Source organism: Bos grunniens, chromosome X (genome assembly GCF_055505025.1).
Source record: "Bos grunniens cultivar Pamir isolate PY7600 chromosome X, Bosgru_T2T1.0, whole genome shotgun sequence".
NCBI lineage: Eukaryota > Metazoa > Chordata > Mammalia > Artiodactyla > Bovidae > Bos > Bos grunniens.
In genome coordinates this window covers 52,482,157-52,503,265 of record NC_141194.1, presented here as the reverse complement: position 1 = coordinate 52,503,265, position 21,109 = coordinate 52,482,157, and the positions used below count along the sequence as shown (strand labels likewise).

At 46.0% G+C, this 21,109-nt stretch overlaps 1 protein-coding gene across 1 annotated transcript in view; it reads right to left on the bottom strand.

The window, feature by feature from the left end:
- The window catches only part of LOC147340357 (P antigen family member 3-like), a 68,522-nt gene extending 59,834 nt beyond the window's left edge, over window positions 1-8,688 (bottom strand). Inside the window, exon 1 of the mRNA XM_086388717.1 lies at window positions 8,565-8,688. The gene's annotated coding sequence lies outside the window, so the exon portion shown is untranslated. The remainder of the gene's footprint in view (window positions 1-8,564) is intronic.
- Between the last annotated feature and the right edge of the window lie 12,421 nt (window positions 8,689-21,109).

Sequence of the window (21,109 nt, the reverse complement as noted above, 5' to 3'; positions counted from 1 at the left end):
TAGTAGCGATGTGCTGGAATATTCCCTGGTGTAACAACTACTGAGCTTCAAGGTCACATTAAACATCTGTGTCCAGCCCTAGAGCTCCTTCCTTCTCAGCCACAGTCCTCGAGCTTTTTCCTCACAGCTAGACGAACACTCACCAGGAGGCTGGCTTTTCTGCTACACCTGTTCCACCTGGAAACCACTCACAGACTTCATCTTCTGTTGCGTGCATCATTCTGTTCCTGGTAATGTTGTCCTCAGGTGGATTGAGGCTCCTCCTATTGCAAGGGGATGCCCAGTGTTCTTGCCTGGAGAATCCCAGGGTCGGGGGAGCCTGGTGGGCTCCGTCTGTGGGGTCGCACAGAGTCAGAGACGACTGAAGCAACTTAGCAGCAGCAGCCCAGGACTGAAAATAACGGTGTGATGTTTCCATGCTCCCCCATGGCGTGGAAACTCTCTGGGACCTGTGCCCAAACTCCTCTCTTTCCCCATGTCGTCTCCCTCCATATGAGAGTTCACAGTTTACACTCAAGCTGGGTTCCAGTGCAGGCCCTACCAGCCCAGGCAGTCTCCTTCAGCCTCAAATTCCTTATCTTTAAAATGGATATAGGTCCACTTGTTGGTGAGGTTTCTTGGGAGACCTGCTGGGGATCACAGATGTAAAAGACCTAGCACCCATGACCTGGAAGGTGGAAGGCACTAAATAAACGGCTGTGTCCTCTATCTGTCAGCTTCTTTAATGCACAGCATCTGGTGTGGAATAATACTGTGTCTCAGCCAATGTTTTTGGATTGGACAGAGAAAGATGTGACATACTGGGGGTATATTAGGCTTCTCCAGAGTAACACAGGCAATAGAGAGAGACTTATTTTAGGGAATTGGACCATGGGCTTGTGGGTTCTGACAGTTCTGACGTTCGTTGGGCAGGTCGGCTGACTGGAAATCCAGGTTGCACTCTAGAGACCCAAATCTGCAGAGCAGGCCAGCAATGTCGAGTCTCATGCAGGGTTTCTCAGGCTGTAGTCTTGAGGCTAAATTGTTTCATCCTCAGGAAGCCTCAGTCCCTGCTCTTAAGCTTTTTCAACTGATTGGATGAAGAAACTGCACTCCCCCCCTCCCCCCCTGCTTCCCCATTATGCCAGGTAATATAATTCCCTTAAAGTCTACTTGGAGAAAAGTTATGACCAACCTAGACCGCATATCAAAAAGCAGAGACATTACGTTGCCAACAAAGGCCTGTCAAATCAAAGCTATGGTTTTTCCAGTAGTCATGTATGGATGTGAGAGTTGGACTATAAAGAAAGCTGAGTGCCAAAGAATTGATGCTTTTGAACTGTGGTGTTGGAAAAGACTCTTAAGAGTCCCTTGGACAGCAAAGAGATCCAACCAGTCTATCCCAAAGGAAATCAGTCCTGAATATTCACTAGACGGACTAATACTGAAGCTGAAACTCCAATACTTTGAATACCTGATGTGAAGAAATGATTCATTGGAAAAGACCCTGATGCTGGGAAAGATTGAAAGTGGGAGAAGAAGGGGACAACAGAGGATGAGATGGTTGGATGGTATCACCAATTCAATGGACATGAGTTTGAGTAAGCTCCAGGAGGTGGTGATGCACAGGGAGGCCTGGCATGCTGCAGTCCATGGGGTCACAAAGAGTTGGACATGACTGAGCAACTGAACTGAAAGTCTACTGATCAAGTATCCAAGTACCTTACTAGCCCGCCATCAAGTGGCTAACATCTGAAAAAAGGGGCACCAGATCCAAGCCAAGATGATTTGTACTTTATTCATCACAGTGGGGAAGCAGTACACTGAGACATCACCTCCCAAACAGAATCTCTGGCCAATGGGTTGTCTCTCTAGCTTTACTTATCTCAGGTAAAATCTGTTCCCTGGCCTCAGAAGCCATGTAAGATAACGAAGGAAACTTGAGGCAGTGGTGATTTAAGGAGAGATTTGGTATGATATCTTTTTTCATTTGGGGCCAGTGACAGCAGGGAATGAAATGGGGTGGGGTGGTGAAGGACATGAGATGATGAATTTATTGCCCCAGCCACCTCCCTGCCCCCAGGTAGCCGACTTCAATAGGTCTAACTGGTTTTAATACCTTTGTGTATAGGCTCACTATTAACACCACGTGTGTGGTATGAGAAACTTGGTGGGCAAAGCAGATAGCATGGCCAAATATTCACTTCTCAGAGTGGATAGAGGGAGAAGAGAGAAAAGAATGTTGATCCATGGGTTACTTGTGAGTCAGTTTCTAAAATCTTACTATTTCTTTACAAGGTGTGTGTGAATTCTTTTCCTTATCTGAGAATTGGCTTTCTAGGTGAAGAAATATCATTGTGAGAGACTCCTTGTGACATGTGGAAAGTGGTTGGGAGTGAATTGGGTTGAGGTCATTTTCCAAATGTTTCACACCAAGTGTTTGTTTAAGGGGAGAGCAGTGGTCCTGAAGAACTGAACTAAGTGGTTGAAATACAGGATCAGTTACTGAAATGTGAAGAGACTCTTTCTGGGATGTGTGTTCATCCTAGCCTGTGGTCACAGGCAACTCACAGGATTTGAACCGTGTCTTCCTAATGAGTTTTGTTTCCTGCCCTTGAATGTGCTGGAGGCTGCAGTTGTTACTAAAGTTCCGAATTAAGTTCTCTGAGAAAAGTAGTTTCTAGAAACAAGCAGTGCCTGGGAAGCTGCTCTAAAGTTTTAATATAGCCTGTGATGTAATTTTTGTTAGCTTCACCCAAGATATGATTATTCAAAGAATATAGCGATGCACCTACTTCAGTATCTACCACTGGATTTTTCAAATGAACATACAGTAAGATCGGCCTGGTTTTCTTTCTTATTTCTTTCTTTATTGTGGCTGCACTGAGTCTTTGTTGCTGCACGAGGGCTTTCTCTAGCTGTGGAGAAGGAGCACTACTCTCTAGCGGTGGTGTGCAGGCTTCTCATTGCAGAGACTGCTCTTGTTGCTGATCATGAGCTCTAGGCTCGTGGCTCCAGTAGTTGGAGAAGGCAGGTTCAGGAGTTGTGACACACAGTCTTAGCTGCTCTGTGGCACGTGGAAACTGCCTGGACCAGGGACTGAACGCCTGCCCGTTTCATTGGCAGGTGGATTCTTTTATTTTTAATCATTAGTTTATTTTAATTGGAGAATAATTCTTTACAATATTCTGATGGGTTTTGCCATATATCAACATGAATTGGCCACAGTTATATATGTCCCCCTATTCCTGAACTGGGGGTCCCACCTCTGCCGGGGTCCAGCCCTGGTGGATCCAGTGAATTCGAAGCGGGGACGGCGTCATCGAGGATCAGGAAACAATTGCTTAATTAAACATTAATTAAGGATATAAAGAGTAATAGAATAAGGATAGCTCAGTGAGGAAATTCAGTGGAGAAAAATGGCTGAAATAAGGATTGCTCAGTGAGGAAATTCAGTGGAGAAAAGAGGCTGAATAATTCAGCCAGAAGGTAAGAGAAAGAACGACATGGTGAGACCAAGTTTCGGTGAACAAGGCCCGCACTTTATTTTCCAAAGTAGTTTTTATACCTTAAGTTATGCATAGAGGATAATGGGGGAAGGGGTAGAGTCATGCAGTAAGACAGGCTTTCTTCCTCCAAACTTACCATATGCAAAAGTTTAGGTGATTTGCATCATCTTCTGGCCCAGAGGCCTTTTTCTCTAAAGGTGATTATTCTAAAGTCAGGCGCCAGCCTCCAAAAAGCATTAGATAAAGTTGCATTCCTACAGAGCAAAGGTGTGGTGGGCTATAACAAGAAAAAGAATTAACTCAAGGGTCCCAGGTTACAAACATTAAAGCTACTATTTACACCAATTATATTAATCAATACACTGCCAGGGACACAGCAGATAAGGGATATGGAAACTTAGCAGCAAACATTGGCCCAAGAAGTGAAAATCCCTTCACCGATACAATTTCTAATCAATTTTTTAACTGCTCAAAGGAATCTGTATTTAGACAGTTTAGAACATCTCCTGCCTCTCACAGTTGGGAGGCTCTGAACAGTCACACATGGCCGGAAAAACCTATTCAGGCAGGCTAGAGGATTTCCAAAGGAGTTTGTAGGTTGAAACACTGTCACACCCAAGAATTATTAACTGGAGCTGTAAGCTAACTCTTTTTTTAGAGAGGTAGTGGGGGACAGCCCCCCGTAAAGTCAGAGGTGTAGGTGAAAGCACAAAGCAGAAAGTAGGCAGACTCTGGTTTTGGGGGTAGATTGCTTGAGAATTTCCAGGGAGACTCCTGAGGCTTGATCCCGCCTTTGCGTATGCCAAGCCTCCTTCCTCATGACCTTTGCCAGGGGCGGAGCTCGCTCCCCGCACACCTCCATCCCCATGCCCTGCTTCCTGCATTGAACTTGTTCTGGTCATCTATTTTACATATGGTAGTGTGTATGTTTCAATGCTATTCACTCAAATCATCCCACCCTGCCCTTCCCCCACTGAGTTGAAAAGTCTGTGGTATAGGTCTCTGTCTTCTTTGCTACCCTGCCTGTAGAATCGTTGCTACCGCCTTTCTAAATTCCATATAGATGCATTAATATAAGTATTTGTCTTTCTCTTTCTGACTTACTTCTGTCTGTATAACAGGTTCCATCTCATCCATCTCATGAGAACTGATTCAGGTGCGTTCCTTTTTAATAGCAGGGTAATATTCCATTGTGTATATTTACCACGACTTTCTTATCCATTCATCTGCTCATAGACATCTAGGGTGCTTCAATGTCCTAACTATTGTAAATAGTGCTGCAGTAAACATTGGGGTACATATGTCTCTTTCAAATCTGGTTTCCTTGGGGTGTATGCCCTGCAGTGGGTCGTATGGCAGTTCCATTCCCAGTTTTTTAAGGAATCTGCACACTCTTCTCCATAGTAGCAATACCAGTTTGCATTCCCACCAACCATGGAATAATGTTCCCTTTGCTCCCCACCCTCTCCAGCATTTATTGTTTGTAGACATTTTGATGATGGCCATTCTGACCTGTGTGAGATGATACCTCATTGTGGTTTTGATTCGCATTTTTCTAATAATCTGTGATACTGAACATCTTTTCATGTGTTTATTAGCCATCTGTATATCTTTGGAGAAATGTCTGTTTAGGTCACTTACCCACTTTTTATTGGGTTGATCATTTTTTTTGATATCGTGCTGCATGAGCTTCTTTTACATTTTGGAGATTCATTCATTGTCAGTTGTTTCATTTACTATTATTTTCTCCTGGTCTGAGCGCTGTCTTTTCACCTGGCTTATAGTATCCTTCGCTGTTCAAAATCTTTTAAGTTTAATTAGGTCCCATTTGTTTATTTTTGTTTTTATTTCCATTACTCTGGGACGTAGATCCTAGAGGATTTTGCTGTGATTTATGTCACAGAGTGTTCTGCCTATGTTTGCCTCTTAAGAGTTTTATAGTTTCTGGTCTTACATTTAGGTCTTTAATCCATGTTGAGTTTCTTTTTGTGTATGGTGTTGGAAGGTCTTCCAGTTTCACTCTTTTACACATAGGTGACCAATTTCCCCAGCATCATGCGTTGAACAGACTGTGTTTTAGCTCTTGCATATTTGTGCATCCTTTGTCAAAGACAAGGTGTTCATAGGTGCAGGGATTTATCATTGAACTTTCTGTTTTGTTCCATTGATCTATATTTCTGTCTTTGTGCCAGTACCATACCATCTTGATGACTGTGGCTTTGTAATATAGTCTGAGTCAGGAATGTTGATTTCTGCATTACACTCTTCTCTCTCAAGATTGCTTTGGGAATTCAGGGTCTTTGGTGTTTCCATACAAACTGTGAAATTATTTCTTGTAGTTCTGTGAAAAATACCATTGGTAGTTCAGGATTGTGATATATCTACAGATTGCTTTGGGTAGTAGACTCATTTTCACTATATTGATTCTTCAGTCCAAGAACATGATACATTTCTCCATCTATTTGTGTTATCTTTGATTTCTTTCACCAGTTTATTTTTTATATTTTTCTGTATACAGGTCCTTTGTTTCTTTACATAAATTTAGTCCTAAGTATTTTATTATTTTTGTTGCAATGGTGAATGGGATTGTTTCCTTAATTTCTCTTTCTGATTTTTCATTTTTAGTGTATAGGAATGCAGGGGATTTCTGTGTATTAATTTTATATATGGCAGTCAGATTCTTAACCACTGGACCACCAGGGAAGTCCTGGCCTGCTTGTCTTTGGGTGTGAAGCTTTCTGAGCTCTGACACACGGCAAATTCCAGTGATCACCACCATGACCAGGACCAGGCCACGTCCATCACCTTGAAAATGCCCAGGAGCTGCCACTTTCTCGTTTCTCCTTCCACACCTGAATTCCTGACAAAAGGATCTGTCTGCCTTCACTACATTTTGTCCTTTGCAATTTTCCAATTCCTTATGTATTCTGAATATAAGACCTTTCTCATACTTGTGATTCACAAACATCTTTCCCCTAATAACAAATAGCTTCCCTTTTCATTACAGGAGACAGGAGTGATGAAATCTACTTTTCCTCCCCACCCTCAGAGCTCAATGTTGTGTACCCAGCAAATGCCCATGAGATTCTTCAGAAGTGAAAATGAAATCTGCTGTCTGTCCATCTGTCTCTCAGGTAGTCCCCAGAGCTATAGTTCTCATCTCTGATCCCCTACCTGAATGGGAAATATAATAGAACTGTCTAAGGACAGGTGCTGTACCTTTGGCTGTGTATTTCCTCACACTAGTATTTCCATTATCAACCAAGAAATGACCCGCAGTCTGTTCTCAATATAAATCTGGTCAAATATAGACCAAATGAAAAGTACCTGATTTGTTCCAGGTGCTTTACTTTATCATTGTGTTGTGCCATGATACTGATACAGTACATGAATTGTTTTCTGTGTGGCACCCTCCCTTTTCATTTAGCATCTTATTGTAATAACTATGTTATTATACATTTTAAAAAGTTTTGCAGGCTTTTTACATTCATTTGGGCTTCCCTGGAGGTTCAAATGGTAAAGAATCTGCCAGCAATGCGGGAGGCCTCAGTGCAATCCCTGTGAGACCCAGGGTCAATCCCTGGGTCAGGAACATCCACTGGAGAAGGGAATGGCAACCAACTCCAATATTCTTGCCTGGAGAATCCCCATGGACAGAGGAGCCTGGTGGGCTACAGTCCAGGGGGTCTCAAAGTGTCAGACAGGGCTGAGCGACTAACACTTTCACTTTACCCTCATTCCCATTGTTTTATTTCATTCTTCTCTTGGGGATAGGAAAGCATCCTGCAAACCAGTGTGCAAAATACAATCTGACAGACTTGAGACCTGAACATAGGGACACTCTTGGAGGAACCTGGAGAACCTTGGCAGCTGATTCTTCCTCTGTGTGCCACAGTTCTCAAAGGCAAAAATGAGGGAAGTAATACCACCTGCTTCTTGGGTGGTGTCCAGAATCAATTACCCAGCAAGATCTTAGCTTCGCACTTGTCCCTGACATGTTATTATTGTAGGTGGCTTGGATGGTAAGGAGTCAGCCTGCAATGCAGGAGACCCAGGTTCAGTCCCTGGGTTGGAAAGCTCCGCTACAGAAGGAAATGGCAATCTATTCCAATATTCTTGAATGAAGAATCCCATGGGTAGAGGAGCCTGGCAGCCTACACAGTCCAAGGGGTCTTAAAGAATCTGACAGGACTGAGCAACTTTCATTTCCACTTCACATAAACATTTTCAAATCAAAACTTACTGTCATAATAAAGTTCTTTTTAAATACAGCATTTCCTCTAGGATCAGAAGCAAGATAAGGGAGCTCACTCCCTCCCCAATTATTCAGTCGATCAGCTTATATTATTTTATTGTAATTCTAAGTGTCAATGGGTTTGTTCAAAGTTTCCACAAAGGGCTGTCTAAAGGGCTCAGCTGCAGTTTGAACCAGCCAACCCCTGCAAGCAGAGAAAAATATACACCACTTCTTGTGGCAAAAGGCTTCGTCGCGTTTTTTCAACGGCGAAGGGCGGGGGAGAAACAGAATGTCGATACTTGGAGCAACACTGCCACCTGCAGATCACAGAAACCAGAACGCCACAAGGCCGAAAGAAAACCCATCCTTACTGTTGGGTTTTCGCGGAGACGACTGGACAGCGTGGATGCGGAAGTTGAGGGGGATGCCCATTAGGACCAGAGAAAGGAAGGTGCCTTCTCGAAGGGGCCCGGCCAAACCACCCGTGGACCGCGGGCTCCTCTCCACTGGCCCACGGAACCAAGGCAACACAGGCAGGAAGTCAGGGAATCCGGGAAATCCTGTGCTTGGTGGGCCCGGCTGCGCTCCGAATGGCTGGTTCTGGGCCTGCGCGCAGGAACCCAGTGAGCCCCGCGCCAGTCTCCTGGCCCAGGTTGGTTGGGAGTTTTCTCCTGGACCCTGTTTCTAAGTCTTCATTCACTGAGGAACCTGACCGGGTATGTCCGGGTCCTGTCGCCCACTGCCGAAGCCCCCAAAGTGCGGGACCGGTAAAAGTCCCCTGTATTTCTCCTCCCGCCCACCCCAGGCCTGTGAACGCGTTCCTCCCGTGGTACACTCACTGTTCTCTCAGCCCTCACTCTTCTGATCCGTCCTCATTGCCCACGAGGCTCACCCGGTCATCCTGGAGACTCTCCGTCCTCTTCGATGTTCCCCTCCTCCCCACCCGAGCATCCCCCTGCCCATGGTCCCGCCCCGGGCGTCAGTAAAGACCGCGCCCCTCATGCTCTCCTGTTTCTAGCCTTGCTCCCTTCTCATCACCCTCAACATGATGTCCTGTCCTCCAGCTCCCTGGCTCTAGTGCCAGTGCACTGATACCAGAACCCCCTGGAAACCCCCACCTCACCTACCACATGTCCTTCAACACTACCCGCCAGACCCCTCCTGGATCCGCTGAGCCAGGGCTGGAAGCTGTCCCCTGCAAACACATCTCTTGTGCTCCTTGCACCCTCCTGCCTACCCACGCCCTGCCTGTGTCTGAGCACCAGAGCGTTGAGGAGCAAACTTTACAACTTTACAGAAGTGTTTTATCTTAAATCCGTGGCCAGAGTAGAACTGCTGTTTATTTTCACTCTCACCTACCTACACTACTACACTACACAGTAGTAACCTTCCTCCATCCTTATCAACACCAACCCTACAGGACAATAATTCTTGGAGAAGGAAGAAGCAATCCCGTGGGATTTCTCAAGGTTCCCAGTCCCAAACTCCGTGTTTCTGCCCTGGCAGTCAGCTGCCCCTCTGCATGTGTGCTCCTGACTACATCCAGCCCCTCACCTCTGCTCCGGATCCCATGCCTTGCACCTTCCCAGGGACTTTGCACCTACAGTTATCACTCCTCTGTCCTGAACCAGAACCTGTTCCCTCTTCATCGCAGCATTCCACAGCACAGGGGGAAACCCACCATCTTCCACCCTGTTCTGCAGCTACTGGCACATTACCGGTTGCCCTTCAAAGTAAAACTGCTTCAAATTCTGCAGAGATATTCTCTCCTTAGCCCACTTCCGTGGAGCTTTTGTCCCAGTCACTCCGCTGTAACTGGTCTCGTCATGGCCATCATTAATATCCTGATATTAATACTTCCTGATCCCACAGACACTCTTCAGTGCTCATCTAAGCCAACATCTCAGGCATCTTTGGCATATTTGACTCTTGTATTCTTTATCCCTCTGTTTTTATATTTCAGGGGGCGTGGGGCGTATGTGACACCAAAGTATCCTAACTGAACTCCACAAGGTACACATTCTACACTATGCCCCCTTTGACCTGGGTATTTTATGGGAAGTCTTGGGTCAAATGAAAGACAAGCCAAAGGAAAGAGCGTCCCAGTCACAATGGGGAATGGCCCACAGAGGCAGGTGGCAGGCAGAGGTGAGAGAGCTCAGATAAGGGAGGTGTGACAAGAAATAACACCAGGGACAGGAGGGTTCCATCCTATTCACACTTGGGACTCCAGGGGCACAGTGTACAATGACTGAACGGAGTCTTTGGGCAGAAGGGTGGCTGCAGTTTAGGAATTTCATTTTCTGGAGCTGATCTTGATTCCTGAGGTGGTGCAGGTGAGATCCAAGGGAGGGATCTGTATCACTTTAGGGAGAAATGTGGAAAGGGACTGAATCCAGATGAAGCCTAAGCAGGCAATGGGCTAGGGGACCTGGTGGCCGAGGAGTGGACATCCCTGCCTGTTGATGGGCTGGACGATGATACCCAGATTCAGAGGAGTATGCTGATGCCAACAGGGGGGCTGAGGCTCAGCCAGGGAGCACTGGGTCCACAGCAAGAGGAGGGAGACAAAAATGCAAGTTCCACCACCCCCACCCATGGGCGGTATAGGTCAGCATCAACAGCTGGAGCCAGGAGAGGACAGTCATTTTTCCCTCAGGGAACACTGAGGCTTCTGTGAGGAACAAACGTACGCCTGTTATAGACTCCCTCTCCCACATGACTGCGAGCCTTGTAAGTGACATATACCCCTGCTCCATCGCTGAAAGAAGTAGAGAGCATTTTCACCAGAATAGACTGAGTATTTGTATCTGTGGATATTCAGTTGGTTGCATGCAACCACACTTTCAAGTCAGAAGCAAATTCAGTGGGAGTTTTCCTGTTACTAACCATTATGAAGGGTGAACACTCATGAGGAAGATCAGATCATCCAGGGAGAAGAATACATTAAAGTGTCTGTGGAGTCTAAGGAGCATACACTGAGATGTGATCTCAGCAACCCACGTCCCCCACCACCACCCTGGCTCTTCCTGTGACCATGGGTTGCAGAGGCAGAGTGGGGCCCAGAGGGAGAGGAAGGAGGTGTTCCTGGAACTCCACTGCTGCTTTGAAAATACCACACTCCCCTCTCAACATGAATACTCACCTGTGAAGGTCATTCCAATTCTCCACTCTGTCTTCTAGTCAAGAGTCCTGATGAGCTTTTGGAACTGGCTTCCTGGTCTCTTTGGTTCGGGAATAGAAAATAGCATACCCTGCAAGCACACAGGCCTCTATTTCCAATACCCTGAGTATCTGATTACCTTCAAGCCATGCTTCTTGAAGGTATAGACTCCAGGAGCATCCTTATCTGGTTACCTCTTGATTCCTCCACTGAGTGCCCATCCACAGAACATCCCCTTGCTAACATATCCCAAGAGCTCCATGGGCCAAACCATAGTACCCAGTGCTGTATTGTCCACAGGCACATTCCGTCTTCAAAAACACTTTCTTTGGTCAGAGTCTGTGACAGCCACCATCCTGGTTTTCCTCCTCCCTCTCAGTTCATTACTTCTAAGTCTCCTTATTGTCTGTTTACTTTGCTGCTGCTACTGCTGCTAAGTCGCTTCAGTTGTGTCCGACTCTGTGCGACCCTGTAGACGTCAGCCCACCAGGCTTCCCCATCCCTGGGATTCTCCAGGCAAGAACGAACATTGGAGTGGGTTGCCATTTCCTTCTCCAATGCATGAAAGTAAAAAGTGAAAGTGAAGTCGCTCAGTCGTGTCCGACTCCTAGTGACCCCATTGACTGCAGTGCACCAGGCTCCTCTGTCCATGGGATTTTCCAGGCAAGAGTACTGGAGTGGGGTGCCATTGCCTTCTCCCCCATTTACTTTGATCCCCTCCTAAATCTTGATTTTGCTTTCCTCTGGTCTCCAACCTGTGCCCTGTGCTCTTCCATTCTATACATGATCCTTGGGTGACCACGTCACCCCCCAGAGCTTTTACCCATCTGACTTGTTTTCATCTGTATCCCTCTGTATGCTGATGGCTTTTCAAATTACCAAATCTACCTAAGATGTCTCAACTGGGCCCCACGTCCCCCACAGGCTGAGACGTATGGGCTATTGCACTCAGATGTCCCATAAGCCCTGCAGACCTGCTAGTAGCCCCAGGCCAATGTTCCCTGGGGTGTCTCATGGATGGGCACCGCCATCCACCCAGTTCCTTAAACCACAATCCAGGGCATGCTGCTGGGTGTGATCTTCACCGAGCCACGACTCCCTTGGAGCTGCTCTGGAAAAGGCTGACCCGGATCTTCCTGTTGCCACAGGTGGGGATCCGTTCCTCTCAGAGGCCCTGTTTCTACAAACATGCTCTGAAGATGTCCTGAGCACAGGTCATCACCCTCTTTTGGATGTCTGAGGGAACCTGGCCACTGTAATGCACCTGAGAGGTTGAAAGCCCTGTCTTTAACAGGACGGTGAGTCAGGACACAGCAGTGTAAGCCCATCATTGGGGAACATGCCAAAGAATATCCAGAAGAGATCCCTAAAGCAGAACATTTCAAGAGGTGAGTTTTCATGGGTGTGCTTCAAACAAGGGATTCCTTAACTGTATTTTTCCCAGTAAACATCCTGTTCTTATTTGGTCTTCATCTGAGCACGGGAGTTAATTTGATATCACACGAAACAGTTTAAAACTGCAGCTGAGCACAGGCAGCAGATGCACTGACAGCTGATCCTTCTACATCAACATCAGCAGCTACAATTCTCAGCCATCTTTGATCTTTAAAGCACTATTCTGACCTGTCAAATGAAGTTATCTCCACAGTGTTTTAGAAATGTATTCAACTAGGCACAAGGGGTCCTGACAAGAACTAAAACGTACTGAGTTTCACTAACAACAGCAGGGTTTTAACTGTAAACTTTAGATTCAGGAACACACAGCAGGGCAAGTACAAGGTCAGTTTTCAAACTAGTATTAATTTGGGCAAGTCGACCCTTTCCTCAGCCTAAGATAGCTGTAAAGTAAGTATGGCGAGTCATGATGAAAACCTGCTTTGCTTGTAGTGAGGAGTCGCAAGTTTTCGATGTTGCATTTCTTCCTGTACGAATGGGTTTTGTTTCCACAGCTACAGTCTTGGCTTTCATAAGAGAACTTTTTCAGATAATGCTCAGGCCAAGGCCACATTCCAGAGCTACTATTTCAGATTCTCTGGGGCTGTCCTGCCAGCATCAGCTCTTCTAAAGCCTCTCCAGGGGAGATTTGATGCACAGTTAAGATTGAGAAGCACAATTGCATGATGCTTCACCTGTCCTGATTTTAAACAGATTCCTGAAATGAAGAGCCATGTTTGCTACTAATGAAATTTCAAAAAATTTGTAATTACATGTCTTCCCTTCTGAGACGGATTTTGACATATTTATTCACAGCCATATTTAGAACAATTTCAATAACTCAGTGGTGTATTATGCCCCCAAGTCCCCTTCCTTACCAGACACTCAGGCAGACGGAGGGGAGGGAACGCACCTCAGCCCTGGCGGCAGAAGGAGGATGGATGGAGTTCATTGTCTTGGTTACTGCTTGGCTGAGCATGCCTCCCGGGTTGCTGAGCTCAGGCAGGGGGCCTCACACCAGGATAATAGGTATTTCTGTGACCAGAGGTTGGAGCTAAGGGCTGAAATCCGTTACTGAATCTGGGAAATGGAAGCTGGGTCCACGTGATTTGAGAAGAATGGGAAAACAACTAAGTAGAATTTCAAATGCAGGGTGGGTTCTGGGAGCCTGCCCAGAGCCACTGACTTGTGGTCACACAACGGGCGCCTGGCGTAAACACAGAGACACACTAGACGTCTGCTCACTGGGGATTCCGTCCTGACGTGCACAGCGACTGTCTCTGGAGGGAGCATCTAGCACATGTGGAGGAGGCCGGACCCAGAACGTGGAAGGAGCAGGGGCACTCCTCGCTGTTGCAAAAGCAATGGCATATCTTTTCCCCCATGTCTCACTTGGACATCTGCAGTACCTTCCTAAACTGCTTCACTGAGCTATAGTTACACACCACAAATCACAGCCATTCAATGCATCCAGTGCAGTGTCTTTTAGTAACTTCACACATTGGTGCAACCACCACCACAGTGCACTTGTGGAACACTGCCAGCACCACAAAAAGCGTCCATATACCCATCAGCTGTCAGCCCCCAATAGGACCTGCAGGCCCAGGCATCCTCTCATCTAATTTCTGTCTCTGTAGATTTGCCCTTTCTGGGCATTTCATATCAAAGGACTCCTGCAGGAAGTGGCCTTTTGTGTCTGGGTTCTTTCACTGAGCATAATGCTTTGGAGGCTCACCCATGTGGCAGCAGGAAGCAGAAGTTCATCACTTTTCATCCATCTGTGCTGTTCCACTGAATGGCTGCAGAATACTCTGTTTACCACTCTCCAGCGGACAGACTTTTAGGCTGCTCCTCTATTTGGAGATTACAGACGGTGCTGCCGTGAAAGACATGTAAGGACGAGTATTTGTGTGGACATAGGTTTCATTTCTTTCTTTCTTATTATTCCACAATTTCATTTCTTGTTTTGCCCCTTGCACAGGCTAGACCCTTCAGTCAAAAGACATCTACTGAGTCACAGTATTATCCCACACCTGATGCTGTGCCTTACAGGAGCTGATAGAGGACACAGCCGTTTATTTAGTGCCTTCCACCTGCCAGGTCATGGGTGCTAGGTGTTTGACATCTGTTATCCCCACTAGGTCTCCCAATAAACCTCACCAACAGGTAGAGTTATTGCCATTTTACAGATAAGGAATTTGAGGCTGAAGCAGAGTGCCTGGGCTGGTAGGGCCTGCACTGGAACCCAGCTTGAGTGTAAATTCTGAACTGTGGGATGGAGGGAGATGACATGGGGAGAAAGAGGAGTTTGGGCACAGGTCCCAGAGAGTTTCCATGCCATGGGGGAGCAGGGAAACATCACACCCTTGGTATCAGTCCTAGGTATCCACTTGCAATAGGAGGAGCCTCAATCCATCTGAGGACCACATTACCAGGAAGAGAATGATGCACACAACAGAGATGAAGTCTGTGAGTGGTTTCCAGGTGGGAGAGGTGTAACAGAAAAGCCAGCCTCCTGGTCAGGGTTCGTCTAGCTGTGAGGGAAAAGCTCGAGGACTGTGGCTGAGAAGGAAGGAGCCTCTAGGGCTGGACACAGATGTCTAATGTGACCTTGAAGTGCTTCGTGAAGCTTGAGGGTAAGGCCTGACCTGCAACCTGCCCCACTGCAGCTCAGTATTTGTTACAACAGGGAACGTGCCAACACATTCCTATGAACCTCATTCAATACAAAACCCACCTGCTCAGTTCATGTCGTTATTAAGAATAATTCACCCATTTTCAGGCGAGTCTGGTGTGGCCCAGTGGGCCAATTTATTTTCTCAAGATTATGTGTTAATAAGTGGCAGAACTAGGTGGAAAGGAAGGTTAGCTGAATCAGAGCTAGTGTCCTTACTCACAATACCATATTGATTCCTCAAAAAAGGGAAAAAAAAGGTGGGGGGAAGGGTAAAACAAAGGGAAAAGAATAAAAGGAGACCCATGATGCTTACTGTATTGGGGTGTCCACCATGGACTGTGAGCGAAGGGAAAACTCCTCAAAGCAGTCTAATTAGAAAGGGAACTGACAATCACACAACATGAAGCCGGGAGACAGGGTGGTCTCTGGCACGGTGTACATGTACACGGAGAGCAGAGGGAGCACAAAGGAGGGCACGGGGAAGGTACGGAGTAGAAGAAGCTATGGAAGCAAGAGGAAGAGGGGAGAGCAGGGTGACAGAAAGCCTATGGACTTGCCCAAGGACACTGATCAGCAGGTTCAAACCGTCCAACCTGCTGATGGCAGCCTGCATGGAGGTTAAACTTCTCACCCGTGAAATAAAGTAGCCTGGCTCTCTGAGCTATATTCAACCAACAAGTATCCCCCCAGCGCCTACCTGGTCATCAATGCCCTCAGCACAGTGCTGAAAGCAGCCATAGCCTAGGACAGACCTCAGTCTCAGGAGGTAAAGGAGTGTCCAAGATGCAGAATAAAGGGGAAGCCTTTATTATATCAGAATAAAGGGAGACGGACATTAGACACTCATGTCAGAGTGGGGAGAGACAAAGGGATTCCCCTCACCCGCTCAAAGGAACCAAAATTTGAGCTGAGGACTTTCAGGGTTCACTCACTGACAATTCAGTTGAGAAACGGCTGCTATAATTACTATGCACTAGGAAGGGGAAAGGAGGGTGTTTCTCTCGTGCAATAAGCTTCTCGACGATGTGGGGATAAAAAACACAAATGGCCCTGGAGCAACAGAAAACTAAGTGGAGAGGTTTGCTCCAGCCACTGGTTTCCTATGCGTTGTTTGCAACGAATTGACAGCATAACAGCAGCTGCACTGCTCTGTGTACCTCACTTTATCATCACTCATAAGATGGTAAATGTGTTCTGAGCCCCTGTGGTTAAAAGGTCCTCAAGGAGCTCATGGTGGGGTGGGCAGGAAGCCAGTCTGAAGACCATGGTGAAACAACTGTGATGAGAGCCTTGGCCACAGGGGCCAGCGGAGGGTGGAATCAGGCCGTGAGGAATGGCTTTGCCTGGGGGTGGGATAATATATAATATTATTGCCCCCATTTGCAGGCAAGGAACCGAGGATCAGAGATGGTGACCATCTTACTCGAGGTCACACTGCTTGGTAGTGGTCCTAACCATCTTTCATGTACATCTGTTAAAATGTGAAGGTCTCTGCACCATTCATTACACCACTCTCTGTCTCTCTCAATGTTGTCACCTATTTTCACTCACAATCACCACCTTATACATTCCCTTGGCTCTAAGTCCTTGTTTATTATATAAATAATCTGCTGAGCAAAGTATAGATTTCCCATTAGCACATCCAGTGTGTCTACTTTATAAAAAATATTTCCTTGCAGGGCCCATTGTACTCACCCAAACTGATGGTTTTCACTGAGCTTGTACTGCACCCATATGCAGGGTAAAGCCAATGGATCACTGGGATCTGTAGTCTTACTTATCTATTTCACACAATCTCAAGCACAATTTTAAATGTAGCCAATATTCAAGTAAAAACAGTAGAACCATTGCTTTCTCATAATGAGCAGTCAAGAAAGATTTCTTTGAATATTAATATGTTCTAGTGAGGAGACTAAACCCCTTTCATGGGGAGTTGTGGAAATTCTTTTCCTTAAGTTAAGGAAACCCTTTCTCTTTATACATTTTGTCTATTGCTGGTACCCTGAAAGACTTAAGCAAAGCCAAGCCACTTCACTTTACTGTTTCTGACAAAACAAACAAGCAAAGCAACCCCACACACAGGCACATAGATGTATGTAATACACCCAATAGAGGTATGTCAAATATAAGGCAATGGTATCGGAAATACAAGGGCTTCCATGGTGGCTCAGTGATAAAGAATTCACCTGCTAATGCAGGAGACTGGGGTTTGATCCCTGGGTCATGAAGATTCCCTGAAAAAGGAAATGGCAACCCACTCCAGTATTTTGGCCTGGGCAATCCCATGGACAGAGCAGCCTAGTGGGTACACTCCATGGGGTCGCAAAAGACTGGGACACAACTTATGGACTAATGAACAATTGAAATACAAATGGAAACCCCTAACTAATCATATATCCAAATTTCTGACCACAGCACAGTTCTACTGTCCAGGATCAGCTGTACTCCAGGAATCCAGACAACGAAAGATACCTTCCTTTTAGAATTACTATACACCGTTGCTGGGCGATTCAGGAGATAAAAGTTTTCAAAAGCATTGCAAACCAAGGCAGGACTCAAGGAGCCTTTTAAAAGTATGTTCTTATTTCTATGTCATATCAGGGCCTAACTCACACACTCTTGAGAAAGAACACCTGCGATGATTTCAATACGGGAAATGCATCTCCCCTGAAAATACTTCATTATATTGTCTCATTTTGTGAAGTGGGGCATGAGGTGGGGAGGGAGGTGATGCCAAGGAAAGAGCCTACTTCTGAACCTGGTGAACACCGATTTGAGCGCAATTATTCCAGATCGACCAATGTCCATAGGAAGATTCAGTATCAGCTTAAGAGTGTCAATCCCCATCGAGAGAAAGAGAAATAAGTCATATAGACTGTCCAACTGCATTCTGATCCTGAAGAGGTGGGGGTGTTTGTGGAAAACAACAGTTCTGAGAGAGCTGGGATCCCACTTGATTGAAGAGGATTGTGGTCCTGTGGCACTAACGCACACCTGGTCGGTCCTAGAGCAATAGATGTCTCCCTCTGTCTGCGTGTCTGTGCCTCTCTCTATCTCTCGCTCTCACGCGTTCTTTCTTAGGATCAGGTTCTCACTAGCGGAATGCCAATGCAGTGCTTCCCATCCTCAGGCCAGTCGAGAAGCCTGGAGTGGTGGGTCGGCCTCCCATCCTCAGTGTGTGTGGAAAAGAAGGGTAAAGACCACCGAGAGGAGGAGTCGTCCAGGGTCCTGTAGTGGCTACCTGCCCTTCACAGGGGAGGAGTCTTTGGGCCTGGCTTTGACAGCACAAAGATGGGACATTTATCCCTCCCCTCCTTATAGAAGGACCTTCCTGAGTATTCCCTTGGTTGTGGTGGATTGAGAGGGAGCCCCGAGTGGCCTGAAGAAAAGCAGGTTGTCCCCTGGGATGGTGGCAGTAGGGCGGGGGTGATTCGGAGGTGAGAAGGTAGTGCCGGGCCCTCTGGACCGTGTGCCCCGAGGGTCTCTCCCAGCAGCTTGGAGGCTAGGAGGGACGATCATATCTGGAGTCACAAGAAGAGTTTTCGGGTACTGGAGATGCCCTCACAGATGACACCTGGTGATTGTCGGCTCTTGGGGTTGGAGGTTGGGGGCTTCTCCCTGGTTGCCTGGTAATTTGTGTTGTCATCTGTCTACGTTAGGAGCAGCTGGTGTTACTTGACATTTTTTTAAATTAATTGATTTTAATTAGAGGCTAACTGGAGAAGGCAATGGCAACCCACTCCAGTACTCTTGCCTGGAAAATCCCATGGATGGAGGAGCCTTGTAGGCTGCAGTCCATGGGGTCTCTAAGAGTTGGACACGACTGAATGACTTTACTTTCACTTTTCATTTTCCTGCATTGCAGAAGGAAATGGCAACCCACTCCAGTGTTCTTGCCTGCAGAATCCCAGGGATGGGGAAGCCTGGTGGGCTGCCGTCTATGGGGTTGCACAGAGTTGGACATGACTAAAGCGACTTAGCTGCAGCAGCAGCAGCAGAGGCTAATTACTTTACAGTATTCTGGTGGTTTTTGCCATATATTCACATTAATCAACCACAGGTGTACATGTGTCCCCCATCCCGAACCCTCTCCTACCTCCCTCCCATCCCATCCCTCTGGGTTGTCCCAGTTCACCAGCTTTGAGTGCCTTATTTCACGCATGGAACTTGGACTGGTCATCTATTGCACATATGGTAATATATATGTTTCAATGCTGTTCTCTCAGATCATCCCACCCTCGCCTTCTCCCACAGAGTCCAAAAGCCTGTTCTTTATATCTGTGTCTCTTTTGCTGTCTCGCATATATGGTCGTCATTACCATCTTTCTAAATTCCATGTATGCAGGTTAGTATACTGTATTGGTGTTTTTCTGTCTGACTTTACTCGTATAAAAGGCTCCAGTTCCATCCACCTAGTTAGAACTGATTCAAATGCATTTTTAATAGCTGAGTAATATTCCATGGTGTATATGTAACACAGCTTTCTTATCCATTTGTCTGCTGATGGACATCTAGGTTGCTTCCATGTCCTGGCTATTGTAAACAGTGCTGCCATGAACACTGGGGTGCAGGTGTCTCTTTCAATTCTGGTTTCCTCGGTGTTTGCCCAGCAGTGGGATTGCTGGGTCATATTGGAGCTTTATTTCCAGTTTTTTAAGGAATCTCCAAACTGGTCTCCATAGTGGCTGTACTAGTTTGCATTCCCACCAACAGTGTAAGAGGATTCCCTTTACTCCACACTCTCTCCAGCATTTATTGTTTGTAGACATTCTGAGAGCAGCCATTCTGACCAGCATGAGATGATACCACATTGTGGTTTTGATTTGCATTTCTCTGATAATGAGTGATGTTGAGCATCTTTTCATGTGTTTGTTAGGCATCTGTATGTCTTTTTTGGAGAAATATCCATTAATTTCTTTGGCCCATTTTTGATTGGGTCATTTATTGTTTTGTTATTGAGCTGCATGAGCTGTTTGTATATTTTTTGAGATTAAATCTTTGTGATTTTTTTTTCTACCAATGATTACCAGTAAGACAAAGGGAAAGAGTAAAAGCAAAACGAATAAAGACACTGACTGTATTTCTACCAATTGCAATTGGAAGTGCACCACAGACCTGAAGATCAGACTGCCAGCAAGGTGGTTTTGCACTGTACTTCATTTCACAGAGAGTAGTAGAGAAGTGACAGTGGGGACCTTTGCAGGGGGGAAAACATTTAGGGGGAAATCCCGTCGACAGAAGAGGAAATAATTATCTTTGTGACTAGCTAGTTTCAGGAGAACTGACTTTTAATCACCGTTCCTAGTCATGAGACAGAAAAGAAGGAGTTGGATGGTCTGTGTCTGCCCTTTAATGACAAGGAGGAAGGTCTGTACTTGACCTTGTGGTAGGTAAACCCAGGAGTCACTGGATACTTTGGATGAGTCTTACCGAATTCAGACGGGGAAGAGTGGTGCTTTGCATTAAGTCATTTTGGGGACATGAAAGTCTGCAGAGATTTCTTTACTGTGGGTTTTCTTAACAGCTCAGGTGAAGTTGAACTTTGTCAGCATGGTAAATATGAGCATCTTTCATGCTGGTCCCAGTAGATAAGTATAAAGGCAGACAGGTTCGAACACCCCTCACCTTTGAAAATTGGATTATAATTGCTTTAAATGTTGTGCTAATTTTTGCTGTAGGACAAGGGTGAACCAGCTATAACTGTATACATATATCCCCTCCCTCTTGAACTTCTCTTCTACCCCCGAAGCCCACCCCTCTAGGTCATTACAGAGCACCAAACTAAGCTTCCTGTGCTATACAGAAGCTTGCCCCTAGCTATCTATTTTACACATGGTAATCTGTATATTTCAGTGCTACTCTCTCAATTCAATCCATCTTCTCCTTGCCTGCTGTGTCCATAATTCTCTTGTCCATGACTGAGACTCTAATCTTGCCCTGCAAATAGGTTCATCAGTACAGTTTTTCTAAATTTCCCATATATGTGTTGATGTAGGATATTTGTTTTTCTCTTTCTTATTTATTTCACTCTGTATAATAGGTTCTAGCTTCATTCAATTCACTAGAAATGACTCAGATTCTTTCCCTTTTATAACTGATGAATATTCCGT